Source organism: Tamandua tetradactyla, chromosome X (assembly GCF_023851605.1).
Source record: "Tamandua tetradactyla isolate mTamTet1 chromosome X, mTamTet1.pri, whole genome shotgun sequence".
Lineage (NCBI taxonomy): Eukaryota > Metazoa > Chordata > Mammalia > Pilosa > Myrmecophagidae > Tamandua > Tamandua tetradactyla.
Window position 1 is genome coordinate 121,870,047 of NC_135353.1, and position 12,017 is coordinate 121,882,063.

At 41.0% G+C, this 12,017-nt stretch overlaps 1 protein-coding gene, 1 non-coding gene and 1 pseudogene across 2 annotated transcripts in view; 1 reads left to right on the plus strand and 2 right to left on the minus strand.

Moving 5' to 3' along the window:
* LOC143672061 (cell division control protein 42 homolog) overlaps positions 1 to 8,968 on the plus strand; it is a 39,917-nt pseudogene extending 30,949 nt beyond the window's left edge.
* The window catches only part of LOC143672062 (putative protein SSX6), a 65,224-nt gene that overhangs the window by 33,264 nt on the left and 19,943 nt on the right, over positions 1 to 12,017 (minus strand). The window lies entirely within an intron of this gene.
* On the minus strand, positions 5,242 to 5,405 carry LOC143672298 (U1 spliceosomal RNA). Its single transcript, XR_013169766.1, has one exon. It is a non-coding gene; the product is annotated as a U1 spliceosomal RNA (small nuclear RNA).

A 12,017-nucleotide genomic window follows, 5' to 3' on the forward strand; every position in this document is an offset into this window, starting at 1 on the left:
GGCAAGGCCCTGACCCCGTGCTCAGCTGGGCCAGAGGCTCTGTTTGTGTTTTTCCCCAGGAGCCAGGACGTCAACCAGTGTGGGTTCCGGAAAGACTGGTGAGAACCGTGACATCGCCCGAGGAGGCCACGGAGCTGTTGCCCAAAAAACCAACAAGCCTTCAACCTGAACCATCAGATCAGGCCTCCAACTCTGCTGATGACGGCGGCGACTGACGAGATGGCAACGAAAACGCCGGTCACCCTTCGACTGTTTAGAAGGGGGGACCAGTTTTAATACCCCCCGCTCTCCCAACAGGTGGAATCAGACCTTAAAGTGCTTGGGAAGATCAAGTTAACCCCCGTTGCCTTCGACCTTTCCAAACTGGGCGAGACTGTACAAAGTCTGTGGAACCGAGTCACCTCTTGGTTCTCCTGGCCCAATTTGACTACTTGGATTCTCGTAGCGGTGGGACTATTAGTGGGATTAGTCACTGTTAAATGCTTGTTAGAACGCTTGTTCCAGACACAGCAGCAATTGCGTGTTACTACCATGTTGGCTATGTTACTCGCCCCTGGTGCTCCTGACAACGACCGCCCTGCTGCCCAGTCCCCCATTTCACCATATGACCCATCCCAGCCACTCAGGGCGGGACGCTCGAAAGCAAGACCCGCTGCAAGGCCCATGGCTGTGTCCCGGGTATAAAAGGCGGCACCAGCAGTCATAATTTTGGTCGTAGGCTGATCTCTTAGGCGAAGTCGCAGTCCTGGCCAGACTAGACTCCAGCCATTGCACAGAGACACCTAGCGACACTCTCGATTCTGGTTGCCGCTCTCCTGCCCCCCCTCATAACCCAGTTGCGAGGCGAAGCACTGCAGGGAGAGTCACGTGGTTTCCAGCTCACGGGCTCTCCGGTCTCTATATGAGGTGGCATTCTGGTTGGTGCCTAGCAAGCCTAGTCCAGACTCCCCAAAGCACCAAAACATGTAGTGGGCCACTCAGGCCCACGGGAGCACACTCATCAATGGAGACACTGGGTCAAAATAAATAAAAAAAGGGGAGAATGTGGAGAGCCGCCTCCCGGGTCTGGCCTAGTGGACACGCTGCGGCCTGCTCTAGAGTTCCCCCCCGCCCATCGAGTGAGTCAAGATGGCGCCCGCATCCTGTTTCCGCGTATGACGCACGCGCCCACCAACCCTATCTTCCAATCACCTCTGTATACGTGGCACTAACCTATTGGGTTTGGGCACAGTATATAAGAGGTTACCCGGACAGGGTGGGGGGAGACGACCCATAGGGAGCCGTACCTGACGGCCGCATAGAGGTTGTTCCCCCGTGGGGTATTCTGTCCCGCACGGAATTTGTAACAGAGCTTGCAAGCTTAGCTCCAGTAAAGGTCTGTGCTCACAACTGCAGCGTGTCTCGAACCCGTGTCTGTCACTTGAGTCGGTTTGTCTGCGTCTGTCTCTCTCTCCCTCCTGTTCCCTCCGCCGGCCGGGGACCAGAAGCTGAGCGAGACGGCGCCGGACAGTAAAGTTTAATAGTTCCATATTTTTTCTTCCATCCATCAAGGTACCTTGCCAATACTTTTTGATTATCTGCTTAATATACCCTGGGATGTATCCAGGCATTACATTAAGCTATACAGGATTAAAGGCCCTCATTTTTATTCTGGGCTCTTTGTTTTTCAGTTGTTCAAATGAGCTATCGGGACAGGTTGAGTTAGATTATATGCTACAGGAAAATGAGGTTTCCAGATAAAATAAATCTTTCTTTCTTTGGTCTCAAAGTGTAGGTGGGTTTCTAAAATATAGACAATGTCTTTTTTACCCCTGTGTTCTGAATTACCTTAATCCCAACCTGATCGGCTTCATTCTTATCTCTAAATACCAGATTATAGATATATAAAAGAGCCTCTCAAAATCCAGAAATAATAATTACCACTCTGGAATAAATGTGTCTGCTATAAGAGCTTACAATCTAGGCCCCTGTTTTCTTATAAGTATTTTCTAAAGGAGACCATACAATAATTGTTCTTTTCATTTCTGGCTTATTTTGCCTTACCAAATGTCCCACAGGTTCATTCACATCATTACATGCCTCACGACTTCATTCCTTTTTTGTAGCAGCACAATATTCAATCATATGTATATACCATCGTTCGCCAGTCTGCTTCTTGGAGCATGCTTCAGCCACCAGCATTCATTACTCATCATGTATAATGCTCAAACTCTAGTCCATCAACCCTCTCAATTTTAGATAGTTTCATTGTTCCCAAGAGAAAAATAACTAATAAACACACCCTCACCAAATAGGAAGTCTAAACCTCCCCTTAAATCTTTTTCCTTCCCCCATTATTTACCCCTGATGTTGCTGTGGTTTTCCTGTTAAACATGGCTCATAGCATGCAATAGCAGTTTTCCACCTGTACCCTGGACTTAAACACTCCTTGTACACAAATCATACCTTTGAAGTAGTTCTTGCAAGAACTTACTTATATTTCTGATGTTAATCAATGGGACACACAGTTTGATACAATTCCTTTCAATCATGTTCACCTTCAATATGGTAATATTATTTACAGACCCACTCAAAAACTGCCTTCACTTCTATCTATTCTCTTACATTTGAGTTCAACCTCATTAGCTAACCGTTCACCCATCTCTAGCTTCTTCTTCTTTTTTTTTTTGCATGGACAAGCACCGGGAATTGAACCCGGGTCTTGGCATGGCAGGTGAGAACTCTGCCACTGAGCCACCGTTGCCTGCCCCATCTCTAAGTCCCCTATATTCTGTATTATAAACCTCTGATTTTACCTTTACTATGGTCATAAAAGTGGAGTCATACAGTATCTATCCTTTTCTGTCTGGCTTATTTCACTCAGTATTATGTCCTCAAGGCTCATCCATCTTGTCATGTGCTTCAGGATATCATTTCATTTTACTGATGGATAATATTCCATCGTGTGTATATCCTACATTTTGTTAATCTACTCGTCTGTTGATGGGTACTTGAATTGTTTCCATCTTTTCACAATTGTGAATAATGCTGCTATGAACTTCGGTGTGCAAATGTCTGTTTGTGTCATTGCTTTCAGCTCTTCTGGGTATATACCAAGTAGTGCTATTTCCGGGTCATAGGGCAACTCGATGTGTAGTTTCCTAAGGAACCACCAAATGGTCTTCCATAGTGGCTGCACCATTATACATTCCCACCAGTGGTGCATAAGTGTCCCAGTTTCTCCAAATCCTCTCCAACATTTAGTTTCCTCTTTGTTTCATAGCAGCCATTCTTATAGGTGTGAGGTGGTATCTCATTGTAGTCTTGAGCTGCATTTCCCTTATAGCTAATGAAAATGAGCATCTCTTTATGTACTTTTGAGCCATCTATATTTTCTCTTCAGAAAAATGCCTATTCATATCTTTAGCCCATTTTATGACTGGGTTGTTTGTTCTTTTGTTGTTGAGTTCTATGATTTCTCTGTGTACACAGGATATCAAACCTTTGTCCGATATGTGATTTCCAAATATTTTCTCCCAATAGAGTTGGCTGCCTCTTCATCTTTTTGACAAAGTGTTTTGAGGTGCAGAAGCATTTGATTTTGAGGAGTTCCCATTTATCTATTTTTTCTTGTGTTGCTTGTACTTTGGGTGTAAAGTTTAGGAAGCTACCTCCTATTACTAGGTCTTGAAGATGTTTCCCTAAATTTTCTTGTAGAAGCTTTATGGTGTTAGTTGTTATATTTAGGTGTTTGATCCACCTTGTTTTAGTTTTCATATAGGGTATAAGGTAAGGGTCCTCTTTCATTCTTTTGGCTAGTGATATGCAGTTCTCCCATGACTATTTATTGAAAAGATTGTTTTGTACCCTTTCAGTGGATTTGGGGCCTTGTTAAAAATCAGTTGACCATAGATTTGGTGGTCTATTTCTGCACTCTTGTTTCAATTCCATTAGTCAATCCTTCTATCTTTGCGCCAGTACCATGCTGTTTTGACCACTGTGGCTTTATAATAAGTTTTAAGGTGTTAATCATCCCACTTCATTCTTCTTTTTTAGGATGCTTTTAGCTATTTGTGGCCTCTTTCCCTTCCAGATGAATTTGGTAACTAGCTTTTTCAAGTCTTCAAAGTAGGTTGTTGGAATTTTGATAGGTATTGTGTTGAATCTGTAGATCAATTTGGGTAGAATTTACATCTTAACTACATTTAACCTTCCTAACCATGAACATGGAATGTCTTTCCACCTATTTAGATCTTCTTTAATTTATTTAAGCAATGTCATGTAGTTTTCTGTGTACCAGTCTTTTATGTTCCTCTTTAAGTTCATTCCTAAGTACTTGATTCTTTTAGTTGCTATTTTGAATGGATTTTTTTCCTTAACTGATTCCTCAGCTAGCTCATTGCTTGCATATAGAAACGTTACTGATTTTTGCACATTAATTTTATATTCTGCCACCTTGCTGAATTTACTATCTCAAGTAACTCTGCTGTAGATTTCTCAGGATTTTCCAAGTATGATATCATGTCATCTGCCAATAGTGAAAGTTTTACTTCTTCCTTTTTAATTTGGATGCCTCTTATTTCTTTGTCCTCCCTGATTGCTCTTGCTAGAACTTCTAGTACAATGTTGAATAATAGCGGTGACAGAGGGCTTCCTTGTCTTGTTCCTGATCTTAGGGGGAAGGCTTTCAGTCTCTCTCCCTTGAGTATGATGCTGGCTATTGGTTTTTCATATATACCCTTTGTCATATTGAGGAAGTTAACTTTGAATCCTATCTTTTGAAATGTTTCTTTTATCAGAAAAGGATGTTGAATTTTGTCGAATGCTTTTTCAACATCAATCGAGATGATCACGTGATCTTTCCCTTTCAATTTTTTAATGTGCTGTATTGCATTAATTGATTTTCTTGTGTTGAACCGCTCTTGCATTCCTGGTATAAACCCCACTTGGTCGTGGTGTATAATTCTTTGAATGTGCTGTTGGATTCGATTTGTTAGTATTTCATTGAGAATTTTTGCATCCATATTCATTAGGGAGATTGGTCTGCAGTTTTCCTTTCTTATAGCATCTTCACTTGGTTTTGGTATAAAATGATATTAGCTTCATAAAATGAGTTAGGTAGTATTTCTTTTTCTTCAATTTTTTTGAAAAGTTTGAGCAGAATTGGTGTTAGTTCTTTTTGGAATGTTTGATAAAATTCCCCTGTGAAGCCATCTGGTCCTGGGCTTTTCTTTGTAGGGAGATTTTTTTTTTCTTTTATTTTAGGGGAGAGTGCGAATGCAGTCCCCTCCTACCACAAATTATGCAGTTGAGTTTCCCACATTTGGGGAAATGGCAGGGGTCAACACATCCGGAGTGCAATGGATAAGTCTCACCCTGGGAAAACCACTTAGGTGATCATGGTGTCTCCTGTGCCGGGTAAGTATATAGGAAGATTTTTGATGATTGATTGAATCTCTTTACTTGTGATTGGTTTGTTGAGATCTTCTCTTTCTTCCTGAGTCAGCACAGTTTGTTTGTGTGTTTCCAGGAATTTATACATTTCGTATAAGTTGTCTAGTTTGTTGGCATATAGTTGCTTACAGTATCCTCTTATGATTTCTTTCATTTCTTCAGTGTCTGTGGTAACACATCTCATTTCTAATTTTGTTTATTTGCATCCTCTCTCTTTTTTTCTTTGTCAGTCTTGCTACTGGCCCATTGATTGTATTGATTTTCTCAAAGAACCAACTTTTGGTTTTATCAATTCTTTCTGTTGTTCTTTTGTTCTCCCCTTCATTTAATTCTGCTTTGATCTTTGTTATTTCTCTTCTTCTATTTGCTTTGAGGTTACTTCGCTGTTCTTTCTCAAGTTCCTCCAGGTGAGCATTTAAGTCCTCGATTTTGATCTTTCTTGTTTTTTAATATAGACATTTAGGGCAATAAATTTTGCTCTCAGCACAGTCTTTGCTGCATCCCATACGTTCTGATATGTTGTATTCTCGTTTTCATTCATCTCCAGATAGCTACTGATTTCTCTACAAATTTCTTCTTTGACCCACTGGTTGTTTAAGAGTGTATTATTTAATTTCCATATATTTTGTGAACATTTTCGTTCTTTGGTAGTTATTGAAATCCAGCTTCATTCTATTGTGATCAGAGAAAGTGTTTTGAATAATTTCAATGTTTTTAAATGTATAAAGACTTGTTTTGTGTCCCAGCATATGATCTATCCTGGAGAATGTCTCATAAGCACTATAGAAGAATGTAAAACCTTGTGTTTTGGGGTGCAATGACCTATATATGTCTGTTAGGTCTAATTCATTTATAAAGGTGTTTAACTTCTCTATTTCCTTGTTGATCTTCTGTCTGGTTGTTCTCTTTATAGAGGAGAGTGGTGAATTGAAGTCTCCTACTATTATTGTTGAAGCATCTATCGCTCCCTTCAGTTTTGCCAATGTCTGTCTCACGTACTTTGGAGCTCCTTGATTGGGAGTATAAACATTTGTTATTTCTTCTTGATGACTTGCCCTTTTTATTAATATATAGTGTCCTTTTTCTCTTATGATGTCTTTTCATTTAAAGTCAATTTTGTTCGATATTAACATAGCTACTCCTGCTTTATTTTGGTTACAACTTGTGTGGAACATCTTTTTCCATCCTTTCACTTTCAATGTATTTGTATCCTTGCGCCTAAGATCAGTCTCTTATAAGCAGTACATATCTGGATTATATTTCTTAATCCATTCTGCCAATCTGTATACTTTAATTGGTAAGTTTAGTCCATTAACATTCAAAGTTATTACTGAAAATGCATCTCTTGAATCCATCATCTTATCTTTTTATTGTATTTGTCAGATCTATACATTCATTTCTATATTTCTCTTTTTATCTTTTAGGTTGCCCTTACTAGTACCCTTCAATTCTGTTCCCTTCTCCAGACCTCCCTCTCTTGTCTTTTTTTTCAACTGGCAGAACTCCCTTTAGTATTTCTTGTAGGGCCAGTCTCTTATTGACAAATTCTTTCAGGATTTGTTTGTCTGTGAAAATTTTAATCTCCCCTTCAGTTTTTTGTTTGTTTGTTTTGCATGGGCAGGCACCCGGAATTGAATCTGGGTCTCTGGCATGGCAGGTGAGAACTTTGCCACTGAGCCACCATGGCCCACACTCTCCCTCAGTTTTGAAGGACAATTTGGCTGGGTAGAGAATTCTTTGCTGGAAGTCTTTCTCTTTCAGGATCTTATCATATCATATCACTGCCTTCTCGAGGCCATTATGCCAGTTGAGTAGTCTGAACTCAGTCTTATGTGATTACCCATGTATTTAGTAGATTGTTTTTCCCTTGCAGCTTTCAGGATTCTCTGCGTCTCTTCAACATTTGACAGACTGATTAGTATGTGTCTTGGGGAAGGCCTATTTGGATTTATTCTATTTGGAGTTCACTGAGCTTCTTTGACTTGCATATTTATGTCCTTTATAAGGTGTTCTAGTTTGCTAGCTGCTGGAATACAACACACCAGAAACAGATTGGCTTTTAATAAAAGGGGATTTATTTCATTAGTTCTTCAGAGGAAAGGCAGCTAACTTTCAACTGAGGTTCTTTCTTACGTGGGTAAGGCTCAGGGTGATCTCTGCTGACCATATCTCCAGGCCTCTGGGTTCCAACAACTTTCCTTGGGGTGTTTATTTTCTGCATCTCCAAAAGCCTGGGCTGAGCTGCGAGTGCTGAGATGAGGTATGCTGAGATGCTTGGGCTGTGCTACGTTGAGCTCTCTTTTAAGCACCAGCCAATTAAATCAAACACCATTCATTACAGCAGGCATGCCTCCTTGCCGACTGCAGATGTAATCAGCAACAGATGAGGTTCACATACCATTGGCTCATGTCCACAGCAACAGAACTAGGCACCTTCACCTGGTCAAGTTGACAACTGAATCTAACTACCACATAAGGGTTGGGAAGTTTTCCCCCATTATATCCTCAACTAACCTTAATAGCCCTTATTCTACTCTTCTCCTTCTGGGACACCAATGATTCTTATTTTTTGTGCACTTTGTTTTGTCCATCATTTCCCTGAGATCCAATTCAAAATTTTCCATCCTTTTCGTCATTTGCTGTTTTGAGTGTTTGAAATCAGTTGTCCTGTCCTCTAGTTCACTTATTCTTTCTTCTGCTTCTTCAGATCTGCTGTTGTGTATCTCTAGTACATTTTTTATTTGATCTACAGCATCTTTAATCTCTGTGATACCTACTATTTTTATGTTTATTCTTTCAAATTTCTCTTTATGATCTTCTATTGTCTTCTTTTTTTTTTCTCTTTGTATGCTGTATGGCAGGGTCACATTTCATTACTGCAGCACTGTTTGTTGAATTTTTGTTTTGTTTGTTTTTGTTTGGGAAGTGATTGGGCAGGGACTCACACCCAGGTTTCCCACATGGCAGGCAAGAATCTAGTGTCTTCTTGATCTCCTTTATGTCATTAGCTATACCATTTATTTTATTTACTAGAACTGTATGAGCATCTTTGATTAGTTGTTCCAACATCTGTGTCTCCTTTGGTGTTTTAATTTGGTTGTTAGGCTGGACTATATGTGTCTGTATCATGATATGCTTAGTGATCTTCTGCTGTCTTCACAGCATATGAATATCTTGAACTGTTCACTTTGGAAGTTGATGTCCTTCAGTAGTCTAAAGTCTTGTACTTGTGGAATGGATGTGGAGCAGAATGCAGGGTGTGGGGCGGAGCACCACAGTGCGGTGAGGCATTGAAGTACAGATATAGGTGCAGGCTGGGGATGCTACCCTGGTGCTTGTGAACGTGGGCGCCCAGAGATGGGGAGGATGTGGCTGTGCAGATGCATGGGTCTGTGGGGCAGGTCCCTGGTGTGCACTGGTCTAGGGCATGGGGCCCTTTGTGGGCATTTGCAGAATTCAGGGCAGCTCATCGGTGTTGTGCCTGTGTGGTTTGGAGGCAGATGTGACCCAGTGCACAGCAGACCTGGCCTTTTGATGAACCAGTTCATGCTTACCCACTGACTGACAATTTCCCAGGTGGGGCTGCTCTGCCTCCCTGGGTCCTGGAGTGAGTGTGTGGGTAATGTGGTAAAGGACACCAGCTCACCTACCAAACACAAGTAGCACAAGTGAGAAATAAAATAAACTGATCGTTTGTCATCTCAGCATACCCAGCCCATCCTGACCATTTATCCCTCCTCACCAAGAGGATGAACCCTGGGATGACTGTATTCCACCTCCCTGCCGCCCTCCCCACCCCTCCTTGTCAGGTCTGGACCAAGGGAGCAGGAAGCCTCCAGGTCACCATCTCCCAGAGGACTCTTACTCAGTGGGTCATCACAAGGCAACCTGGATCCTTCTCTTTAGGAGTAGGAGGGTCAGATTGCTGTGGGGCGCACCAAAAGAGAGACCACACAAGTCAAAGCAATTTGCAACCCAATTAGGAGTCTTTATTAGCCGACCAGGCCCGCGACTGCCTCAGAAACTCAAGAAGGAGGAATCAGAGAGCAGCCCCGAGGAGTTCTCAAGGGGGGCTTATAAAGGTAAAAACCACAAGTGTATCCACAGAAGCAGGAAAAAGGACATTATCTTTTTAGCCACATCTTGGTTTGCAGCTGTAAGCAAGCAATCTTATCTACAGAAGCAGAGAAATGCCATTTGCTCTTGCACAATACATCCCATTCTTTTTGTTTCTTAACAATGATTATTGTTCAATTTTTAACTCTTGGGAACTTCCCGCCCTGGATCTTGTGACTCCGGATACCTTCTTCTTGCTAGGGCCTGATTTATTGCTCCTGACTCCCCACAAGATTGCCTGGTGGATATACTCTGGGACCTTGGAAAAGAACTTTCTAAATGGCAGGTTGACTCGCAAGCAGGTCAACAGGACTCTGTAGTGGGTCCTGAACAGAAATATTGTTTTAATGAATTAGAATAAGCTAACACAGTGCAGCCCAGAACTGAATAGAAAATATGAGTACATCACCTGCATAAAGGGTCGGTATTGTCTTGTGAGCTGTTTGTTTTGAGTCGCGTGTTTTGTGTTGGATCACAATGCAAAATGTATTTTTTTTTTTACCGTAGGTGAATAAAGCTCAGAGCTCTCTTCTTGCAATGGAGCTAACCTTTGTCTCTCACACATCCTTTGCAGTTTCTCAATTCTCTACTAGCAACAGGGTTCGGTTTTAGAACCAGTTAGGAAAATGATTGAAAAAGAAACAAAATGAAGACCAGCAAGTAAAAGAAAAAAAGCAATTTTTAGATGTCGTCAGAAGAGGACATCCTTCCATACTGGGTCCCAGGCTTGGCAGGGAGAGGGGATTGTTTGGGTCCAGCCCCAACAGCAGCCTGGACCATGTATAGGCTGACTTCTGGGGTCTGGAATAAGCAGAGTCTCCCTGAATCTCAGAATTTGATTCTGTCACTTGGAGGAGGAGGAAGAAGAAGTGCAGGATAGAGGTGGGAGGACCTATATTTATATAAAGAACCTAAGGAAAATTTCCCTGTTTTTTTTTTTTTTAAAGCAGTCTCAGTGAGCTGCCCTGCCTGGTGCTGGTCCCACCTGCAGAGCCTCTGAATCACAGATAGAGCTAACCTGGGGAGCCCCTACCTCTCCCTGCAGTGCTGTAACCGAGAAATTAAGATTTAAGGGATGATTTTGATTACTGAGTCATTATATTCTATTTTGCTTTCTGGCATATTGAAGTAGACAGAGGGAAATACCTGAAATCCCTAAACTATAATTCAGCTGCCCTGATATCTGAAATGATTGTAAAAGCCCTTATCTTTTGTTTTTTTAGATCGTTCTTTTCTTTATGTATACAATCAGTAGTTCACAATGCCATCACATACTTGCATACTCATCATCATGATCGTTTCTACGAACAGTTTGCCTCTGCTCAGGAAATGAAATGAAATGAAAACTGGAAAACATTTCGCTGTACCGTATCCCTGACCGTTCCCTGTCGGGGATCACTGACATTTCCAACTAAATTTAGTTTGTCATTTGTTCCCCCCTATGATTTTTTTTATTAATTAAAAAAAATTAACTAACACAACATTTAGAAATCATTCCATTCTACATATGCAATCAGTAATTCTTAATTTCATCACATAGATGTATGATCATCTTTTCTTATTACATTTGCATCGATTTAGAAAAAGAAATAGCAAGATAACAGAAAAAGAAATAAAATGATAATACAGAGAAAAAAATAAAAATAAAAAATACAAAATATATATATAAACAAACAAACAAACAAACAAAAAAAACTATAGCTCAGATGCAGCTTCATTCAGTGTTTTAACATACTTATATTACAATTAGGGAATATAGTGCTGTCCATTTTTGAATTTTTGTATCTAGTCCTGTTGCACAGTCTGTATCCCTTCAGCTCCAATTACCCATTATCTTACCCTGTTTCTAACTCCTGATGGTCTCTGTTACCAATGACATATTCCAAGTTTATTCCCGAATGTCGGTTCACATCAGTGGGACCATACAGTATTTGTCCTTTAGTTTTTGGCTAGTCTCACTCAGCATAATGTTCTCTAGGTCCATCCATGTTATTACATGGTTCATAAGTTTATTCTGTCTTAAAGCTGCATAATATTCCATCGTATGTATATACCACAGTTTGTTTAGCCACTCGTCTGTTGCTGGACATTTTGGCTGTTTCCATCTCTTTGCAATTGTAAATAATGCTGCTATAAACATTGGTGTGCAAATGTCCGTTTGTGTCTTTGCCCTTAAGTCCTCTGAGTAGATACCTAGCAATGGTATTGCTGGGTCGTATGGCAATTCTATATTCAGTTTTTTGAGGAACCGCCAAACTGCCTTCCACAGTGGTTGCACCATTTGACATTCCCACCAACAGTGGATAAGTGTGCCTCTTTCTCCGCATCCTCTCCAGCATTTGTCATTTTTTGTTTTGTTGATAATGGCCATTCTGGTGGGTGTGAGATGATATTTCATTGTGGTTTTGATTTGCATTTCTCTAATGGCCAGGGACATTGAGCATCTCTTCATGTGCCTTTTGGCCATT